This window comes from Ictidomys tridecemlineatus, chromosome 1, assembly GCF_052094955.1.
Source record: "Ictidomys tridecemlineatus isolate mIctTri1 chromosome 1, mIctTri1.hap1, whole genome shotgun sequence".
Classification (NCBI taxonomy): domain Eukaryota; kingdom Metazoa; phylum Chordata; class Mammalia; order Rodentia; family Sciuridae; genus Ictidomys; species Ictidomys tridecemlineatus.
This window is the reverse complement of record NC_135477.1, coordinates 209,742,664-209,766,407: the sequence shown is the minus strand read 5'-3', so window position 1 is coordinate 209,766,407 and position 23,744 is coordinate 209,742,664. Positions and strand designations below refer to the sequence as shown.

The 23,744-nt window shown below is 37.1% G+C and overlaps 1 long non-coding RNA gene across 1 annotated transcript in view; it reads right to left on the bottom strand.

The window, feature by feature from the left end:
• Window positions 1-306: 306 nt before the first annotated feature.
• LOC144366767 (uncharacterized) overlaps window positions 307-23,744 on the bottom strand; it is a 54,455-nt gene continuing 31,017 nt past the window's right edge. Inside the window, exon 3 of the long non-coding RNA XR_013425912.1 lies at window positions 307-1,131. This is a non-coding gene — a long non-coding RNA (uncharacterized LOC144366767). The remainder of the gene's footprint in view (window positions 1,132-23,744) is intronic.

Here is a 23,744-nt window from a genome sequence, read left to right as displayed (position 1 = left end):
TCAAGAACCTGCCATGGCTCCAAACTGTTGCTAAGATAACCTGACCCAGGAATTGCACCTCCCTACAGGGAGCTATAAAGTTGTTCATTAATGTGTCCAGGGCTGCACCATCCTACCCTTCCCCCTTCAGCCCACCTGTTTCCCACCTTTTGGCCGGTCCCACCAAACATTCCTGGGCCTAGTCCTAGGCCTAGTCACATAAGCTAGAAGGAGAAAAATAATGGGGAAAAGGCAGAAGAACAAAGGAAGCCTAGGACATATAAAAAGGGCAGAATACCTCGCTTCTTGGGATACCAGGATACCAACTATGGCCCCCTTCTCCCTCCCAGGAGAAGTCAATGTTACCCCTTTATATGCTTTATATACTTGCCTCAGTTGTGCTTCTCTAATGTTCAAACTTCAACGTTTGAGGGAGCAGAACTCATCACAATAACCAGGCGGTATCAAGGGCTCTGACCTCATCAGTGGGTTAATAATTTGAAGGCATTAATGGGAGCTGTAGGAGGTGGGACCTAATTGAAGGAGTAGGTCCTTAGGCAGACCCTTGTGGACTCTATCTTGTACCTGGCCCTTCTTCTCTTTCGTTTCCTGGCTGCCATGAGCTGAACAGCTTTCCTTTGCCAGGCCCTTTCACCATGATGTTCTGCTTCACCACAGGCCCGAAGCAGTGACTGGAACCATGAGCCAGTATAAATCTTTCCTCTTCTATATTGTTTTTGTCAGAGATTTGTGACATTGATGAAAAGCTGATTAAGAAAACATCCAACCAACAGAAATCTTCTTCAGCCTGCCTCCCCACATATGCACCCTTAAGACTCTCTGCATGATTCCACACACATTCATTTTTCCTGTTGAGATGTAGCTCCGCATTGAACCCTCTTCAAGGATTTTTCCTCTGTCTCCTTTATCCAGTCTTCTGGCATCAGTGGTGCAAAGACTTCAATCATGGGGTTGAAGGGATGAGAGCAAACTATTCTGACATGATCGATTAAGTATTGGAGGCAAAATGAAATCAAAGAGAAGTGACCAGGAGGACATTGATTATGAGGGAGGTGATGGCTGTGTAGGCTTTAGGAATGCAGACTTTCAAATCCTTGGATAGGATATCAGAACGATCACTTGTCTGAGACTCTTGATAAAGAAAAGGGAGAAAAATTAGAAAACTTCTGCAAAACTAAATTCCAACAATACAATTGCAAATGCATGTCAATGCATAAACAAGCAACTCATGAGAAAAATACAAGTAGCCATAAATGTGAAAAATGTTGTCTTATTAGCAATCAAAGGAATGCAAATTAACAATAAGATCATTTTTATCTAGACAATTGACAGAAATTTTGAAATTGTGCTGATAAGAATGCAAGGAAATCAGCAACCGTGTTCTTAAATGCTATTGGTGATGGGGGAGCACTGCTATCTCCTATTCAGAAAGCATTAGCAAGATGTGTCCAAAGCTTTAAAATATTTTGGATTCATTAAGAATATTGTTCTGGGAAAATGAATGACATGGAAAACAATAATAAAATATTTATACGTGAAAAAAGTTTACAAAATGTCACGTGTGGTATGATCCCGATTTCATGATGACAGGTTTATGTTTTTATACATCTATTTATATACATAATATACACATATAGTATTTGCATAGATATACATAGAAAATGACTGGAAATATGTCAAGTGTTAACACTAATTATCTCTGGGTCACAGAATTATGGTAATTTTTTCTTCTTGATAGTTCAAAAGTTTACTACAATGTAAAATTATAACTTTGGTATTCAAAAGAAAACATTTTTAAAGTTGGTTTTTTAAAAAGAAAGAGCAGACAGACAAGTTCACAGCCTTAGGTTAAAAAAAAGAAATGGAGAAAAGATATTTCCAGACGACAAGATGGATCCAAAGGGATCTTGCTAATACATTAGGCCTTTTTAAAAATAATTCAAAAGATAGAGAGAAGGGGAAACACCCAGAACAAATAGAAAAGGCTGAAACACAGGGTCAGGAGTTGAAAGCCAAAACAAAATTAGGCGCATACTAAGTAAAATGACAAATAAAAGGAATAGTTTACTTATGTTAGGCTGAGAAGAACAATAATGGTGTACAAGCTTTGGGGGTCAAATGAGGTAATATATAACTTATATTTCCTAGCCTACACAAACATAGAAATAAAAATAGCATAATAACAGACACAAAAAATATTGCTTGGCTTCAACCCCAGCAATAGGTTGTAGGACTTCTAATATACACCCACTAGACACACACACACACACACACACACACACACACACACACAAATTTCCTTTCCTACGTCTTTTGGAATCCCCAAGGGTAAAAACAATACCAAGCCATTTTTTTTTTTTTTTAGAGAGAGAGAGAGAAATTTTTTTAATATTTATTTTTTAGTTATCGGTAGACACAACATCTTTATTTGTATGTGGTGTTGAGGATCGAACCCAGCGCCGTGCGCATGCCAGGCGAGCGCACTACTGCTTGAGCCACATCCCTAGCCCAGCCATTGGGTTTTATTGCTGTGATTGCCATGTTTCTCCTTTTCTTTTCTAACTTTCCTATGGCCAACATAAAAGGTGGCAGTTGCTGCTATTGCTAAAAGAGCCACCACCACTTTCAACCTCTCTATTGCCCAATACCGGCGCTGCTCACAGTTTGCCTTCTTAGTGATCCACAAATCTACTAACAAATGGTCCTGTCAGCACTTGCCTGCTCTTATGACAGCCCCCTCACTCCTAGTGCCAGATCTAGATTAGAGGACAGTTGTGGTGACGCATGCTGGGCTCTTCTCACAATCAGCACTCCCTGTGATAACTGGCCCATTCGCCTTGGGCCAACTCCTTGGTCTTCACTCTCCTTTCCTTATCTCCTTCTGTCATTCTGTCCATGGAGGGTCCTCAAACCCCAAGTACTGTCAAGCTGGCTACACAATGCTCTAGGCAGGTAGCCTCACACCTAACTTCTAGGATGACTACTCTTTAGGCTGAAGCTGAGATTCTTACCACACTAATGAAGGACTCCATGATTCCTCTGCTCCTATTTGCTTCCAGTTTCTTTGTCATAGAAAGATCTTTTGCAATTTGTGGGATGAATTTGACTAAGAGGGACTAAAAATACAAAGTAAATTAAGAGTTCGTGAGATATGACCTATTTGTCCAGAATCAGTGCTATACCCTGGCTCTGACTCCTTTTATGAAAATCTGGATGAAATGATCATGCTCAGTCATCAGTGAGGAGCCACAGAAAACCACAAGAGGTGCCACAGACTGCTAGACCTGTTGCTGCCCGGGACTGGGGGTTGAGGGGTGGGGATCAGAATCCATAAACAATACAATGGTGAATTTGATCCTCACACAAGTTAGTTTAGATGTTCTTTCTTAATAGAGTAGCTATTCATCTCAGGCCACAGATAAAGACCACAAGAGATGTAGCTTTCTGGATTTTTTTTTAATCACAACTTAATTTCTCAATATGAGCCCCCATTTCCAAGCTAATACAAAAAAATAATAATAACCTCAGTCCTTCCCAAGATTGCTCCAAAATGTGAGAAGCAAGTAGAGCAAAGCACAGGGTCAGAGGGGAAATCAGCTCCCTAATTTTCTCTGAGAAATCCACTGTCCCTATGCTTATTGCCTCTTTGGGTCCAAAATTGCAAAGCTTACGAGAAGGAAAAACAATCACTAAACATTGATAATTAACCCTGCTAAACAAAGTTATACTGCATTTTTACTATGGTCATAGTTGGTCCAGTGTATCAATATTTCAGCAGAATAACTTCAGAGGTCTTATGATTTTTTTATGATGTAGAAGCTGTGTGAGCCAATTCCTCCTTCTCTCTCCACTTTTCTCTCTTCCTCCCCTGGCCCCCTGCAATGGCAGCCTTGGGAAGTCCCATGTTCCACATGGTCCACCTATAAGATGAAAGCAGCCTTGATTCCCAGGTTCCCACCTGCAGAAAAGCACTGCCTTGGAGAGTCACTCAACCCACATTGGAGTATGATGTGATCGAGAAATAAATGTCCATCCTGTTAAGCTGTTGAGGTTCATCTACTGAGGCAGCTAGACCTCTGTGCCTCACCCAGCAGGACAGGAGAACACTGAAATGTGCACAGGAGGACAACACCAGCCATGTATAGTCTGGAAGTGTGACCAATAATTGTCATCGTCATCCTCATTGTCAAAAAGAACATTTAGGCTTCAGAATATTAGAGATGAAGTCCTAACTTGCCACTTACTAGCAATAATAAGATATTTCATCTCTTAGGACCTCATTTGATAAAGAGAGAAAGCAACATTTGTCTCTATAATGGTTGTGAGAATTAACACAGAGAAATGTGAAAATATTTTATGAGCTGATATGCAAATGTTAAGTATTTTTACCAATAATCATTGAATTATTTCTAGTTATTCACTGCCATGCACTGTCAGGTTCTTTCAGAGCATTCCTATAGGGGCATACATCCTCAGCCCATTGATGGTCGGACTGGTCCTCTGGCTTGCTTTGACCAATAGTGTGTGAGAGGATGTTACAATTCCACATTTCAGCAGAAGCTCCAAGAACTATTGTGTGTGGATTAGCACTGTCTCTTTTTCTCCCTTTGACATGAGAAAAGCACATTCCAGATTGGGATTTCCCCTTCCTTCTGCCCCTGCAATGAAGACCTTGGCTCAGAAAACAACAGCCTAAAGTGAAGTCTGCAGGAACAGTCTCAGAAACAGTTTCTCTGTGACCTTCTCCTGTCCTCTTTTCTTCTGCTCTTCTTTCCTTATTCAAGGTAAGCTATTGACTAAAGTTTCTCATTCTCAAGGCCATAATAGAAACTAGGATCCCACCGGGTGCAGTGGTGCACACCTGAGCTCCCAGTGACTTGGGAGGCTGAGGCAAGAGGATTGCAAGTTCAAAGCCAGTCTCAGCAACTCAGTGAGGCTCTAAGCAATTTTGCTAAGACCCTATCTCTAAATAAAAATAAAAATTAAAAAGAGCTGGGGATGTGGCTCGGTGGTTAAACACCCCTGGAATCAATTCCTGGTATAACCCCACCACCCAAAAAACTAATAAAAGAAAGGAAAGAAAAGAAACTAAAATCCTTTTCTCCCCAAAGCCAGCCACAATAGTTAAAAATATTATTCTAATCTTCTCCCACTTTTATGTCTTGGAGCTAGCCATAAAGAAATTCTCTGACCTACCTTGTTTGATAGTTGATCATAGATGCCCCTTTCAGAAAGGGCCCTGCTCCATGCCCAGGAGGAGGGAAGGCTGCAGAGGCTAAGGGGACTACCACATACGGGCAGGCCACCCAGTCTATTCCTACCAGATCATTCCTTTTTGTCCAATCATACTTCTACACCATAGTCTGTGTTTCATCAAATCTAAGCATAAAAATGGGCAGTTCACCCTGACCTTTAGGCCTTTAATCTGAGAGACCCCTTGAGTCATGTAAAACTATGATCAAATAAATTTTTTATTCTTTCCTCATTATAAAGTGTCAGCCCTGCCTTTATGATGGGAGGGTAGGGATCACCCTCCTTCCTGCCCCATAAAAACAAATGCAGCAGAATGAACCACACTCAGTACAAATCGTAAGTAATAAATGCTTACTGGAAGCTGCTGAGATTTGGTGATTGTATGTTACTGCAGTATAACATAAGTAAGCTTTTGCTAAGCCGAATATTAACCAAAGTGAATTAACACTGGAATGTTTTGTAGACAAAGGTGCTGGCAAATTAATGTGATATAGCTTTCCCTCCTTGACACTTTTCTAAATGACTTTTCTTTCAATCATTTATTGAAGTAGAAACAATGCTTAAGTGTACATAGGACATGATCCTGAGGTCAATAGCTAAAGTCTATATAATAGAATAAACAACCAAAATGAGAAGATGTTACTTAACTAGAAGAAATATAAGTTCTTCCACACAATTGCAAGATAAGGAAGATGGTAGTTCTAGTGAAAAAATATGAAGCTTTATTTAATAATCAACAGAATAAAAGGCAAGAGGATAAAGTAGTTACCCCCAAAATGGCCCTCGGATTATATTTATATAACTCAAAAAACTTAACACCAAAACCACAAAAAACCCAACCAATAAATAGGCTAAGGAACTAAACAGACACTTCGCAGAAGATGTACAATCGATCAACAAATATATGAAAAAATGTTCAGCATCTCTAGCAATTAGAAAAATGCAAATTAATACTACATTGAAGGGTTGTGGCTGGGGCTCAGTGGTAGCACACTTGCCTCGCATGTGTGAGGCAATGGGTTCAATTCTCAGCACTGCATATAAATAAATAAATAAATAAATAAATAAATAAATAAAATAAAGGTCTATCAACAACTGAAAAAAAAACTATTCTGAGATTCTATCTCACTCCGGTCAGAATGGCAATTATCAAGAATACAAGCAAAATTAAATGTTGGTGAGGATGTGGAGGAAAAGACACACTCATACATTGCTGGTGAGACTGCAAATTGGTATAACCACTATGGAAAGCAGTATAGAGATTCCTCAGAAAACTTGGAAAGGAACCAATATTTGACCTCATTATCCCACTTCTTGGTTTATACCAAATGGACTTAGAATCAGCATACTATAGCTGCCACATCAATATTTATAGCAACTCAATGCACAATAGCTAAACTATGGCACCAACCTAGGTATACGTCAACAGATGAATGGATAAAGAAAATGTGGTACATATGCACAATAGAATATTACTCAGCCATAAACAAGAATGAAATTATGGCATTTGCTGCAAAATGAATAGAACTGGAGAATATCAAACTAAGAGAAATAAGCCAATTCAAAAAACCAAAGACAGAATGTTTTCTCTGATATGCAAATGCTAATTCCCAATAAGGAGAAGTGGCTAAGGAAGAATACAGGCATTTTGGATTAGACAGAGGAGGGTGAAGGGAAGGGAGGGGGCATGGGAGTAGGAAGCGTAGTAGAATGAATCACACATTATTACCCTATGTGCATAAATGATTACATGACCGGTACAATTCTACATCATGTACAACCAGAAGAATGAAAAGTTATACTCCATGTATATATAATGTATCAAAATGCATTCTACTGTCATGTATAATTAGAACAAATAAAAAATTTTAAAATATATAAAGAAACATGATATCCCAAGGCTAGGCGTGGTAACACAGTACTGTAATCCCAGAAACTCAGGAGGCTGAGGCAGGAACATCAAAATTTGAGGACAACCTCAGCAATTTAGCAAGGCCCTAAGCAACTTAGTTTGACCCTGTCACAAATTTTTAAAAAGTAAAATAAGGTTTTTAAAAGGTGGAGATGTAGCTCAGTGGCAGAGTTTGCCTAATACAAAAAAAAAAAAGTGGTACCAGAAGAGTTTCAAGTGTCCTCACAACTGTGGCCATTTTAACTTATTACATTCTGTTTTTAAAGAATAGACCCTAAACTGAAAGATTTGAATTTGGTTTCACTACAAAAAAATAAAATAAAATAAACAGTGACCAGGTTACATAAAACATGTATAAACCTTGTAGGAGAAGACAGTAGGAAAACTTGGAGAGGAAACCAAGAGGCCACTACTGTAGGAGAATTTAAATTTTAAAACTTAAATATGTAAAGGCTGTTTTCTAGAATAAACACTGGAATTATTCTGCATGACTTTGAAATGTAAAACAAAGGCCTAGGAATTTTTTTTTAAAAGAGGGGGGTTTTAATAAACAAATACCCCCCAAATTAAACAGACTGATTAGGATATGTTGGGAGAAACATATAGGAGCACAAGCAATGGTGCGTCTCAGTGATGACTAAAGTGTCTTTTAAACGTGAAAGCTCAAAACCAATCTGCAGAATGTAAGACTGGATCAGGCCAGTGGAAAGCCTTGGGGAGGCTATTAATGATTCACAATTTGCACATCCTGTTGGAAAATGAATTTCACTTACCAAGGAGAAGTGCAAACGTGGAATTACGGAAGTAGATTCCCACAAAGGGGGAACCACCCTCACTCCCCACTGCCAGGACAGCCAATATGCTTTTACTTTTGGAAATAGGTTGCTCTGGAACAAACGGGCCTTCTTCCTCATGTCAGCAAAAGAAAGACACATCTTTGGCAAACCATCTGCTCCAAACATGGCATTTTCATTTTTTATTTCTCCAAAACAGAGGGTGGAAATGGCTATGGGAATTCAACTCATCCCAACTGGTAAAAGAAAGGCAAGGGGCCAACATAAATATTACAGCATGAGGCCGAACCAGAGGAGAAATAAGATGAAAAATCAGTCCTTCCAAAAAGGTTCTCGCAAAATAAAAGGCCCTGCCAAGGACAGCCACAGATACAACACCATGAGCCAGAGGAGAGCTTTAATCAGGAAAAGCGGGCTCCAGGCGTTGTGCATGCATCTTCAACCTGCCTTTAGCATGTCACTTTCTGAAAGTTAGGAGACAGGAGGTTCATTTGTGGCCAGATTAAAATAGCAAAACACACTTTAAGAGGCAGCTTCGGTAGGATTCACATTTCAATAGATTTTTACCCATTCCTCCCATAAATCTCTGTCTTTTCTCCTGGGGACACCTCATTTGATCTGACAGTTTCAACCATTGTCTTTAGGCTGAGCACCCCTAAATCTAAATCTGAAAATCAGATCTACCAAAGGAATTAAGGACCTTCATATCCTATGGCTTATTAAATACCTCCTCCTCGGATCTCTGACTGACAGCTCAAATTTAAAGTGTTCCCGTCTCAGGAAATGACAAATACCCAGGTCAGAAACCTGGAAGTCCTGGTCCTTATTTTCCTCTCTCAACATTCCCCATTTGTACTCTACCTTCTCCCACTCTCCACCTCACGACTCCCACCCAAATCCTATTAACTGTGTCTACCAAGCACTTCTTTCTACCCTGGTTAGCATGATTTATTTCAGCCATCGTCCCTCACCTAGATCACTGCAACAGTCTCCCCAGTGGTTTTCACGATTCTAACCATACCACACTCTAATCTGCTTTCCACACAATAACCAGAATAATTTGAAAATGCAAACCAGATCTTACGCCTCTGTAAAACTTCCAAAGATTCTCTTTTGCCATCAGGATAAAGTTCAAAATCACTAACACAGACCACACAACCCTTGTATTTCAGTCTGCACCTCTTCCCTAACCCCTCTCTAGCCATCTCCCTCTTTGCCCTCTTCCCATGCACATACCCCTCACAACAAAAAAAACCTTCATCATAACTCATTGAATGTATCATATTCTCTTTTTACCTTTGAACCTCTGTACAAACCTTTTTTGTGGCAAATGGCAGTGAGTTAACTGGAACTCAGATTTCAGGTCCACAGGGAAGCCTAGCAGACCTTGCTGGTGCTTTCCCACCACTAAGCCCTTGGCCCCTCAGCCTTCATCAGACTGTCCCCCATACCCACCAACAGCTCCCTGAATCTCACTTCTCCTCCCACTTATCAGGCCGCCCTGGACCAGCAAAGACTGTGAGTTTCTGGGAAACCTGCTCATCTGACTTGCTCACCCCTCCGTAGAAGACCTCTATTCTCTGTCCATTTCTTAGGTGGTCCCTAGTGGAATGACTCCAGTCCACCCACAACAGAAACCTGCTCATCAACTCACCTAGTTTGGGTCTCTCTCCCTCCCGTCTCTTGCTTTCCCACTCTCTCACTGACCTACCTAAAATCTGTTCTCAAGTAAACTCCTCTCACCTCTATCTCAAAGTCTGCCTTGGGGAAAATCCAAAACCCAGACAAAAAGATTTCTTTAATCCCTGTGAAGTCAGGTCAGGGGTCTCACAGTGCTCTACTGAAATATTAGCACTTATTCACTTGCCTGGATCCCTATATAAATGGAAAAATGCTCCAAAGTCAGATCTTTTATCTATCTCTGTCTTCCCAGCACCCACATATTAGTGTGTAACCTGTGACACAACAAATATTTGTCACTTGATGAAATAATAAGCAGCATTCATCTGGCCTCATAATTTTCATACCTTTACACCCAAGTCTTCCAACTGATAAACAAAAAGAAAAGGACTACTTTCAGAAATGAATACCCTGAGTTCAGATCCCCTCTATATTAACATCATTGTGTTGTTTTGACTAAATTAACATTCAGTTTCTTAAGATCAGTATGAGTTAGGTGATTTTTCTAAATAACCACTAAGGCACATATTAGAGCACACACACATATATGCAACTATACACATATACATATATAGATGTGTGTGTGTGTGTGTGTGTGTGTGTAAAACATGTGTATATTTTTTTAAAGATAGATAGATCTCAAGCAAATAACCTAATGATGTATCTTAAGGGCCTATAAAAGCAAGAACAAACCAAACTCAAAATTAGTAGAAGGAAGAAAACAATAAAGATCAGAGTAGAAACAAATAAAATAGAGGCTAAAAAATCAACAGAAATACAAAAGAAAAAAAAAGAAAAAAGAAAAGAAAAAATAAATTAAAAAAAACAACAGAAAGAATAAATGAAACAAACAGTTGGTTCTTTGAAACTATAAATTTAACTCATGAACCAAGAATAAGACTCAAGTAAAATGAAATCTGAGGTGAAAAAGGAGACATTACAACTAAGATAAATTCTAAGGATCATTACGAATTATTTTGAAAAACTATATTTTAAAAAATTGAACCAGTAATAAAAAGTCCACCCAACAAAGAAAAGTCAAGAACTTGATGGCTTCATTGATGAATTTTATCAGACTTTTGAAGAAGTAACACCAATGATTCTCAAACTATTACATAAGACTGAAAGGAAAGGAACCCTTCCTAACTCATTCTATAAGGGCAACATTAATTACTCTGATACTGAAAACCTGAAAGGACATACACACAATATAAAGTACACCATACACCAGTAGCCTCAAAGAACATAGATACAAAAACACTCAACAAAATACCTGCAAATCAAATTCAACAGCACATTAAAAGTATCATACACTACAATTGAAATGGTTTCATTTCCAAGATGTACAGAGGGTTCAACATATGCACATAAATGAGTGTAATATATCACATAAACAGAATCAAGGGTTAAAAAAATTATACATGATCATATCAATAGATGCAGAAGAAGCATTTAATAAAATTTAACATCTCTTTATGGTAAAAGCCCTAAACAAATAAGGTATAGAAGGATCATATTTCAAAATGATAAAGGCTTATATGACAAACCTATAAAAAACTGAAGCATTTTCTTGAAAGCAAGTAAGAAGAACAAGAGTGCCCACTCTCACCACTCTTAGGCAACATAGTACTAGAAATTTTAGTCAAAGTTTTTAGGCAAGAGAAAGAAAAGGCATACAAATAGGAAGGGAGGAAGTCAAATTATTCCTGATTGCAGATATGATTCTATACATATAAAAACCTAAATACTCCAACAACAGACTATTAGAACTGATAAACAAATTCAATAAAGTAGCAGGATAGAAGATCAACATACAAAAGTCAGTAACTTTTCTAGACAGTAATAATAAATTCACTGAGAAATAAATCAGGAAAGTAATCCCATTCACAGTAACCACAAAAATAAACCAAGAAATAAAATGCCTAGGAATAAATCTAACTAAGGATGTGAAAGATCTCTACAATGAAAATTACAAAATTACAAATCAGTAAAGAAGGAAATCTAAGACCTCCTAAGATCATTGATTGAAATAGTTAATAATATTGTTAAAACATCCAAGTATTCAAAGTGACCTACAGATTCAATGTATAAAACTATAAAAAATAGTCCTAAAATTCATATGAAAGACACCAAATAGCTAAAGCAATCCTAAGAAATTTGGAAGTAAAGCCAAAGTCATTACAATACCCAAATTCAAGGCATACTACAGAGCCATAATAACAAGAAGAGCTTGGTGTTGATGTTAAAACAGAGAGACCAATGGAACAGAATAGATGAATCAAACAAATCCTGCCTCTTCAGCCACCACTACTAAAGTCATACACTAGAGAAATAACAGTCTCTTCAACTGGAAAAACTGAATATCCAGTTGCAGAATATTGAAACTTGACTCTCATCTCTCACCCTGTATAAAAAGAAAAAATTACAAAAGGGACCACAGACTTTAATGTAAGACCTGAAACTGAAACTATTGGGGGAAATACTTTAAGATGTTGGCACAGAAAATTTCCTGAATAGGAAATAAAATAGAGAACTGACAAATAGAATTATATCAAATTAAAAAGCTTCTTTACACACTAAAGGAAAGGCCCATCAAAGGAGAAACCAAGTCAAGTTAAAAACCAAAAACAAACCAAATGCCCAAGAATGCAAATCATATTTCAATAATAACCCTGAATGTGAACAGTCTAAATAAAAATCAATTAAAAAACATAGGCTAACAGATTGGGTTTTTTAAAAAAGACCCAACAATATGTTGCCTTCAAGAGACCTGTCTCACAGGAAAAGACATCCACAGACTGAAGGTGAAAGGTTATCTCATAACAGATAAAGTGGACTTCAGAATAAAGTTAGTGAAACGTGATAAAGAAGGACATTTCATACTGCTTAAGGGATTCACACATCAACAAGAAATAATAATCATCTATATTTATGCCCCAAACAATGGAGTATCTATGTATATCAAACAAATCCTTCTCAACTGCAAGAAATCAAATAGACCACAACACAATAATACTGGGTGACTTTAATATACCTCTCTCACCCTTGGATAGGTCTTCCAAACAAAAACTAAACAAAAAAACTATAGAACTAAATAAAACAATCAATAATGTAGACTTAACAGACATATATAGAATATCCCATCGGACAACAAGTGAATACACTTTCTTCTCAGCAGCACATGGATCCTTCTCCAAAATAGACCATATGTTATGCCACAATGCAAGTCTTAGCAAATACCAAAGGGGGGGGAGAGAGAGAGAGAGAGAGAGAGAGAGAGAGAGAGAGAGAGAGAGAGAGAGAGAGAGAGAGATTATCCTGCATTCTATCTGACCATAATGGAATGAAATTAGAAATCAATGATAAAATAAAAAATAGAAGCCTCTCCAACACCTGAAAACTGAATAATATGCTACTGAATGATGAATGGATAACAGAAGACATCAGGGGAGATACAAAAATTCTTAGAGGTAAATGAGAATTCTGATACAACCTACCAAAATCTCTGGGACACTATGAAGGCAGTGCTAAGAGGAAAATTCTTTGCATTAAACTCACTCATTAAAAGGATAAAAAGTCAACAAATAAATGATTTGAATGTGAATGGCCTAAATAAAAATCTCAAAGTCCTGGAAAAAGAAGAACAAACCAACACCAAAAGTAGTAGAAGACAGGAAATAATTAAAAATAGGATGGAAATCAATAAAATTGAAACAGAAGAAACAAAATAATGACAAAACAAAAAGTTGATTTTATGGAAAAATAAATAAAACTGACAAACCCTTAGTCAACCTAATGAAAAGAATGAGAGAGAAAACTCAAATTACTAAAATTCATGATGAGAAAGGAAATATCAAAACAGACACTATTAAAATATAGAAGATAATTAGAAACTAATTTGAAAATTTATACTCCAGTAAAATAGAAAACCTCAAAGATACCAACAAATTTCTAGAGGCATATGATCAACCCAAACTGAGTCAAGAGGACATACACAATTTAAACAGAGCAATTTCAAGCAAGGAAATAGAAAATGCCATCAAAAGCCTACCAATCAAGAAAATCCCAGGGCCAGACAAATTAGCAGCTGAGTTAATTCACAAAGAAGAATTAATACCAATACTCCTCAAATTATTCCACGAAATAAAAAAGGAGGGAATCTTCCAAACTCATTCTATGAAGCTAGTATAATCCTGATACCAAAACCAGTCAGAGACACATCAAGGAAAGAAAATTTCAGACCAATATCCCTGATAAACATAGATGCAAAACTTCTCAATAAAATTCTGGCAAATCACATACAGAAACATATTTAAAAAACAGTGCACCATGATCAAGTGGGGTTCATTCCAAGGATGCAAGTTTGGTTGAACATATGAAAATCAATGAATGCAATTCATTACATCAATAGACTTAAAGATAAGAATCATATGATTATATCAATTAATACAGAGAAAGCATTTGACAAAATACAGCTCCCTTTTGTGTTCAAAACACTAGAAAAACTAGGGATAGTAGGAAAATACATAAACATTGTAAAAGCTATCTATGCCAAGCCTCAGGCCAACATCATTCTAAATGGAGAAAAATTGGAAGCATTCCCTCTGAAAACTGGAACAGGACAGGGATGCCCTCTTTTACCACTTCTATTCAACACAGTCCTTGAAACTCTAGCCACAGCAATTAGATGAAAGAAATTAAAGAAATACAAATAGGAAAAGAAGAACTCAAACTATCATTATTTGCTGATAACATGATTATATACTTAGAGTATCTAAAAAAAACTCTACCAGAAAACTTCTAGAACTAATAAATGAATTCAGCAAAGTAGCAGGATATAAAATCAATAACTATAAATCAAATGCATTTCTATACATCCATGAAGAATCCTCTGAAAGAGAAATTAGGAAATAGCCTCAAAAAAATTACTTGGGAATCAATTTAACAAAAGAAGTCAAAGACCTCTACAATGAAAATTACAGAACACAAGAAAGAAATTGAAGAAGACCTCAGAAGATGGAAATATCTCTTATGCTCTTGGATAGGCAAAATTAATATTGTCAAAATGGCCATATTACCTCATATATACCTAATTTAAATAAATTTTTAAAATTAGAAAAAAATGGCCATACTACCCAAAGCAATATAAAGATTCAATGCAATTCCAATTAAAATTCTAACATCATTCCTTAAAGAAATAGAAAAAGCAATCATGAAATTTATTTGCAAAAATGAGAGACCCAGAATAGCCAAAGCAATCATTATCAAGAAGAGTGAAGCAGGAGGCATCACTATACCTGAACTTAACTTATACAACAAAGCTATAGTAACAAAAATGGCATGGTATTTGCACCAAAACAGACATGTAGATCAATGGAACAGAATAGAAGACACAGAGACAAACCTACATAAATAGTTATCTCATACTAGACAAAGGCGCCAAAAACACATATTGGAGAAAAGATAGCTTCTTCAATAAATAGTGCTAGGAAAACTGGCAGCAAAATGAAACTAAACCCCTGTCTCTCACCATGCACAAAACTCAACTCAAAGCGGATCAAGTACCTAGGAATCAAACCAGAGACCTTTTGCCTAATGGAAGAAAAAGTAAGACCAAATCTCCATCATGTCAGATTAGGCCCCAACTTTTTTAATAAGACTCCCGTAGTGCAAGAATTAAAACCAAGAATCAATAAATGGGATGGATTCAAACTAAAAAGCTTCTTCTCAGCAAAAGAAACAATCAGTGAAGTGAATAGGGAGCCTACAGAATGGGAGCAAATCTTTACCACAAGCACATCAGATAGAGCACTCATCTCTAGGATATATAAAGCACTCAAAAACCTTAACATCAAAAAAACAAATAACCCAGTCAATAAATGAGCCAACGAACTGAACAGACACTTCTCAGAAGATGATATACAATCAATCAACAAACTTACAAAAAAATATTCAACATCTCTAGCAATTAGAGAAATGCAAATCAAAACTACTCTAAGATTTCATCTCACTCCAGTCAGAATGACAGCTATTAAGAATACAAACAATAAGTGTTGGTGAGGATGTGGGGAAAAGGCACACTTATACATTGCTGGTGGGACTGCAAATTGGTGCAACCAATCTGGAAAGCAGTATGAAGATTTCTTGGAAAACTTGGAATAGAACCACCATTTGATCCAGCTATCCCACTCCTCGGTCTATACCCCAACGACTTAAAACCAGCATACTACAGGGACACAGCCATATAATGTTTGTAGCAGCTCAATTCACAATAGCTAAACTATGGAACCAAACTAGTTGCCCTTTAATAGATGAATGGATAAAGAAACTGTGGTATATATACACAATGGAGTATTACTCAGCATCAAAAGAGAATGAAATTATGACATTTGAAGGTAAATGATGGAGTTGGAGAATATCATGCTAAGCAACATAAGCCAATCCCCAAAACACAAAGGCCAAATGTTCTCTCTGATAAGTGGATGCTGATCTGTAACAGGGAGCAGGGAGGCATGGGAAGAATGAAGGAACTTTGGGAAAAGGGGAGGGTGGGGAGGAAGGGGGCATGGGTGCAGGAAAGATGGTGGAATGAGATGGACATCATTACCCTAGGGACACGTATGACTGCATATATGATGCAGCACTACATCCTGAATAACCAGAGAAATGAAAAGTTGTGCTGCAATTGTGTACAATGCATCAAAATGCATAATTAGAATGCCTAATTAGAATGAATAAATAAATAAACTTCTTTACAACAAAGAAAACAATCAACAATTATTAGACAACCTACATAATGGGAGAGAATCTTTGCCAGCTATTCATCTGACAGAGGATTAATATTCAGGAAAATATAAAGAACCCAAAAAAACTTAACAATTGAAACAAGGAATCCAATTTGAAAATAGGCAAAGCATCTGAAAAGACACATCTCCAAAAATACAAATGGCCAATAAATGTATGAAAGAATGCTCAGTATCATTAGCCATCTGGGAAATACAAATCACAACTTCAATAAGACTCCATTTCACCCCAGTTAGAATGTCTATTATCAAAAAACAAGTCTTGGCAAGGACATGAAGAAAGATAATCCCTTATACACAACTAGTTGTAACATAAATTAGTACAGTTACTATGGGGGAAAATGTGTATTCCTCAAAATAAAACTATCATATGACCCAGATATCTCACTGCCAAGTATGTACCAGAAGGAAATGAAGTCAGCAACAAAAAAAATACATGTACATATGTCTATTGTGGCACTATTCACAATAACTAATATGTGGAGTCAGCCTAGGAGCCTATCAACAAATAAATGAATTTAAAAATATGCCATAAAAATATAAATAAAAATATGCCATATATACACAATGAAGTATTATTCAGCCATGAAGAATGAAATCCTGTCATTTGTCAGAAAATGAATGAAACTGGACCCCATCATGTCAAGTGAAATAAGCCAAACACTGAATGACAAGTATTGCATGTTTTCTCAGATATATGGAAAAATTTTTTTAAAGATTATCTGAAAGTAGAAGTGGGATTTGTAGAGACTGGAAGGGGGCCCAGAGGAGGAGAGGAAGGTGGACAGGATCAACATAATGAATGCATATATGAAAATATCACAGAGAATCCATTAATTTGTACAATATGTGTTAATAGTTATAATAAAAAATTGTATTTTAGTCATCCTAGTGGAGTTGAATCAGATTCATGTATGGCATTTTAATTTGCCAAACATGAAAACGAATGATCTTGAACACCTTGTTAGTCATCCATATATATTTTTAATGAAATATTTATTCATGACTTTTGCCAGTTTTTTATTGGGTTATACATCTTTTATTGTTGATTTGTAGATTATTTTTAACATATTCTGATTACAAGGTCTTGGTCACATATATGTGCTGTAATATTTTATTAGTCTATGATTTATCTATTCATTTTCTCAATGATATACTTTGATGAACAGGAATTTTCAATTTTGGTGAAATTCAACTTACCAAATGTTTTTTTTTTCTTTAGTTCTTTGAACATTATCCAGTGAGGCTTTCCTACACAAAATCCATGAAGACATTCGTTTATGTTTTTCTATAAGATTTATGGTCTGGGTTTTCTAAATATGAGCATAAGACATCAAAAATATTTTTATATAAGAAATGAGAAAGGATTTGCTTTCAGTTTTACCAGTATCCAATATTTCCAGCAATATTTGTTTGAAAAGACTCTCCTCCCACACACACACCAATGAATTGACTAGACACCTTGGTGAAAAAATGATGGTCCCTAAATATATGAACCTATTTTTGAACTTTCTATCTGTTATATCTTATACCCAGTCATGCTATTAAAAAATACAATCTATACTCTAATTTGACATGGTAGATTGAGGGAGGACCTACAGACATCCTTAAAATGGATGAGCCAAAGGAAGAGCTTCCCTTCTTCAAGGCCAGTATGCTGGAGGGCAGCTGTGTCCACCAAAGTGAAGATTTAATGGGAATCATTTTATTTGCAATTAAGTCAGCCACAGTGCCAAGGAAGCGTGAGAGAAAATGGGAGAAACTCTTAGAACGAGCTAGAGGAAATTTTTCTGGAATCTACTTTTTAAAATAAAACTAGCAGGATGCTCTCACAATTCTCTGTTTTCAGGGGAAAGGTGAGTATAGGGAATTTGGTTTATTTTATATTGAAATAATTTTAAACAAACAGAAGAGTTATAGGTGTGATAGGGATTTCCTATATGCTTTTCACCCAGCTTCTTCGAAGCTAAACCACTTCCATAACCATTGTACAATTATCAAAACTAAGAAATTAACATTGGAACAAAACTATCAACTGAACTAAACTACAGACCTTATTCAGATTTCACTATTGTCCTTTCCCTGCTCCAGGGTGCAATCCAGGATCACCCACTGCTGTCTCCTTGGTCTACTCCAATCTTGCCAGCAGTAATTATTACTACGGTATTCTAATTCTATTTCTGCACCATTTGTTGAAAAGATCAGCCACTGAATAAAGAAAATACGGTATGTACGTACAATGGAGTATTACTCAGCCATAAAGAAGAATGGCTTTATGGAATTTTCCAGTAAACAGATGGAACTAGAGACTATCATGATAAGTGAAATAAGCCAGTTCCAAAGAGTCAAAGGTTGAAAGTTTTCTCTGATATATGGAAGTTAATCCAAAATAAGGTGGGGGATAAAAAAATAGAAAAAAGATGAGTAGACAAAAGGGGAATTAAAGGAAGGGAGGAAGGATAGGATAGGGAAAGATGGTGGAATGAATCTGATGTAACATTTCTATGCACATGTATAAATATACCACAATGAATTTCACCACCATATATATTCACAGGACATTAATTTTTTAAAAAATAATAGCAGAAAGATCCATAGAGTAGAGGGAATGGAACAGGGGTGGGAGAAAGAGAGGGGATGGAGAAGCACCAGGGACTGAACTCGAGCAAATTATATTCCATGCTTTTATAATTATGTCAAAATAAATCTATTGTCATATAGAACTAAAAAAAAAGACAATAAAAAAAGGAAAGAAAAGAACAGTATTTCTTGGCTACATATTTTGTTCCATTGCTCTGTAAGTCTATCCTCTCACTATTTCTGCGGATTTCTATTACTATAACTTTGTAATGTGTTTTGAACGCAGGTAATGTGAGTTCTTCTTTCTCAGAATGTGTCTATTCTAATTTATTTGCCTTCCCATACAAATTTTAGAATCAGCTTATCAATAAGAAAAATCTCACTGGGACTTTGATGAGGACTGTTTATAGATGTGCAGATCAAATTGGGGAAAGACGATGTCTGGACATTAAGACTTCTAATTCATGGACACAGTATCTCTCTCCACTAATTAGGTCTTGGGTTTTTATTTCTTTCATCAATGTTTTATAGTTTTAAACATCATAATCCTTTACATGTTTTGTTTTATATACATTTAAATATTCTGGTGCTATTGAAAGTGTTATCATTTTTGTAGCTTTCAAATTCCAAACATTTGTGCTAATAAATAGAATACAATTGACTTCTGATTATTGATCATGTATCCTATGACAGTGCTAAATTCACTAGTTCTAGAATGACTTTTGTTAGTTCTTTGTGATTTTCTACATAGATAATCATTATCATCTGCAAACTGACAGTTTTATGTCTTCTTTTACAAACGTTCTGCCTCTTTTTCGCCTGCCTTATTGCATTGGATAGAACTTTGGTGTAATGTTGAATGAGAGTGATGAGAGAAGATATTTTTCTTTGTTCCTAACCTCAGAGAGGGATAAGTAATTTCAAAGGGAACTTTACTTCATAGTCATGTGTTATTGAGACCAAAGTATTTCATTAATTAAAGATATTACAAAATCAAAACTAGTGGGAAACTTTGACACATCTCCATTTTGTGTTATTGTTCTTTTTAGTTACACAAGACAGCAAAATCTATCTTGACATATTTTTTTAAAGCATAGACTATATCTCGTTCTAATTCAGTCCCCAGTACTTTTCCTTCCCCTTCCCTCCTCCCACATCCTACTCCCTTCTCTCTATTGGTCTTTCTGCCATTTACCAATAGTTAGATATTTTAGTTAACTTCTTGTAGATGTACAGGATGGTGAGATTCACTGTGGCATATTCATATAAGTACATAGGAAAGTGTTGTCGGATTCATTCCACTGTCTTTCCTTTTTCCATCCTTCTCCCTTCCCTTCATTCCCGTTTGTCCACTCCACTAAACATCTATTCTTCTCTCCACCCCCTATGCCCAGTCAATACCAAAAAGCCAAAGGTCAAATGTTGTTATTGTTGTTGTTGTTGTTAACAGATCAATTTGAAATTTGTTTTTGAACATTTAGAGACTCTGAATAAAGTGAAATAATCTTAATGATTACATCTACATACAAAAATCATGTAAGTGTATGTCATTTCGACATTAACCATAGTTTAGCTCAGGCAGTCTTGCTTCAGAAGGCCTCTGTCTAGTAGAGGCCTGCACTGTGCTCTCTGAGCGCCTCGTCTGCACATCATTGGTTCTTTAGGCCTCCCCAGGTCCTGATGGTCAGTGCCAATGTGCCCAGTGCTTTGGCTTCTCTCACATCTCTTGCCAACAGAAGGACATACTCAGCCTCGTGTGTTAGGGCTGGAGAGGAGAGGCTGAGTATGTCCTTCTGTTGGCAAGGAAAACAAAAGCCTCATGGCCCTGTATTCAATCCTTTTATCAAAAAGTTGCTGGTAGAACTAGGCATGGTGGAGCACACCTGTGATCCCAGAAACTTGGGAGGCTGAGGCAAGAGAATCGAAAGTTGGAGGCCAGCCTCAGCAACGTAGCGAGAAACTGACTCGAAATTTTTTTAAAACAAGGGCAGGGTGGGGACTGGAGATGTGCCTCAGTGGTGAAATGCCCCTGGGATGAATCCCCAACACCAAAAAAAATAAACTTTCTGGTAGAAATTTCACCTGTTGGTATGCATATACTTAAGAGAAATGCATACACACAGTCACCATGGGACATGTGCAGGAATGTTAATAGCAATACTATTCATAATTGCCAAAAAACCATGTACAACCCATATATTCCTCTATAGTTGATAGGGCTGGGACCAGAGTGAAATAAGTGAAAAACTCCTTAGGAGCAAAATTAAGGGGGATGCCAAAAATCCTCAGAGTCGAGATAAATAAGATTGAATGCCACATTTCAAAATAAAAATTAATACAACAACCCATGAGTGAAACATCAAAATTTTTAATAATGGCAGACTCAGTATTACTAATTTTTCTGTTTGTTTCAGATCCCACAGTGGTTCATCATGGACTGATAGACTAGGCAAATAAATTATGATATACAGTAGCTTGTCCTATAGCAAAGAGCATGAGTTACAACTACACACAAAAATATGGGTGAATCTCACAGATATGATGCTAAGTAAAAGGACCCTCCCTCAAAAGTGTAGGCACCTGTGATTCTATTTATATCAAGTTCAAAAACAGGCAAAACTAATCTAGGATATTAGAAATCAGAACACTGCACCCCCTGGAATGTAGATGGAGGCAGGGTGGTTCTTGGACCCTACGAATATTCTATTTCTTGGTCTGCATGTTGCATGAGTTTTAGAGAATTCATCAATCTGTTCTTTGTGATTTGTACGATTTTTGTATGTGTTTTACTTCAATTCAAACTTTTTTAAAAAAAAAAATTGTCTTACTCAGAACCTGAAATGTATAGAAGCAACTTCGAATTGAAACGAGTCCCGTGGAGGAAGTGAAAGAAAAGCAATCAGAGCTGTGGGAGGCAGCTTTTAGGGCACTACTTTATTTCTGGGCTCCTATCCTTGACTAACCCCAAGGCCAAAATAAGTAAAGTGGATTCTTCATTAGCAAGCATGGCTAGCACCCAATCAACACCATGTGTTCCACCCATTCAGAACCCTGGACTGTCAGGAGTTAACTCTCCATTGGGCATGATCCACCAAGTATTAATTACAACTGCTGCTTGCTCAGATTTTTCTGGGGATAGGACAGGACAGCCCAGATTTCATACAAATCCCAGAAGAACCTTTCCCCTGGAAACCGGACCCTGCCATGTCAGACATGACAAGGCTTCCAGGCAATGGACACGGCAAGCGTCCAGGAGACTGGCAATCACTGGCCAGCTCTTCCAACACCCGACACATGGCTGTCAACATGACCAGCACAACACCTCCTAAGACCACCCCAGAAACCACATGCTGTATGGTGTGGCAGGAACCACCAGAAGCAGCAGACAGCTATTTCAAAATACGAATCAGGATCAAACATGGTAAATCGTGGCCTAGTTCCTAAACAAGAACAGAATCTCCCCTGGCTACCAACAGTGTCCAGCCTCACTGCCAAGCCTACAGAGGCTTTCAGTGGGTACAGCCTGCTGCAATGGATTTTAATGGCCCTCAAGAAGAAGGTACAGGTGTCCTACATATGGGATGATGGAAGATAAAGGGTTAAGCTAAGTGAAATAAACCAGTACTCAAGGATAAATACTGTGAGATTCCTTTCATGACACATAACTGGAGTGGTCAATTTTATAGACAAAAAATAAAATCGTGATTGCCAAGGGTTAGGGATGGTTGTGAGGAGGAGAGTTGTTATCTAATTGGTTCAGGGTTTCTACTGTGAAAGAAATCCCAGAAACAGATGGTAATGATAGTTGTACAACAACGTAAATATACTTAATTCCACTGAACTGTCCACCTAAAGCTGGTTAAAATGACATATTGTATATTTTCCCATTTTTTAAAAAAACAGATCTGGGGGAAGTGACATTTTCAACCATACTCCACGCCCCCCCCATCTATGAAATTGTCTTGTCCTCCATCAGTTCTACCCACTGGGCTGTGTTCTGACCCAGTTCTACCAGCAGGCTCTGTTCTAGTTTCTCCAAAATGTGTGTTTGAGATAAACAGACTTTCTTTCTTCTTCCCCAACATAACTCCTCACCACATACCTATCATGGAACTGAACTGACCTGTAGAATTATATTAAAAGACTGTGTCAGAATATTAAAGATACACTCCAGAGACCATTCCAAACAAGACGGCAAGAAGGAGGGTGGGTAGCATCCCTCAGTGTTATCCCAGCGATGATTTCTGCAGAGCCCTTAATTCCACTAATGGCTTTCTTCAGACTTTTTCTTACCAGATATTTCTTTCTAAATGTAGCCTTGGATACCCTGCTCTAGAAAAAAAAAAGTATTTTTTAGGAAAGAAGCTCAAAACTCATTACCACAGAGGCATAAAGACAAAGGTTTAACTTTTCAACTCTAGCAGAGATATTAACTCACATTTGATCTGTGAATATGACCTTAGGAAAAACTTAAGTGTAGGATTTCAGGGAGTAAATAAAAGTGGTAGGACAGGAGATGGAAGAAGGTCTAAAGAAATTCTGGAAGGAGTATATTTAATGGTCTTCTACTTATCATTACAGGCAGCCTTGATCTTCCCCTCATGAAGATTTATTTCTGTTAGGGATCTTGAAAGATTCATGAGAATAAGGAAGGGGGTGGGGAAGGCCAAGAACTTTGGGGAAGTAAGTGTAATAGCTAATTTTTTACCATTTACTATACAC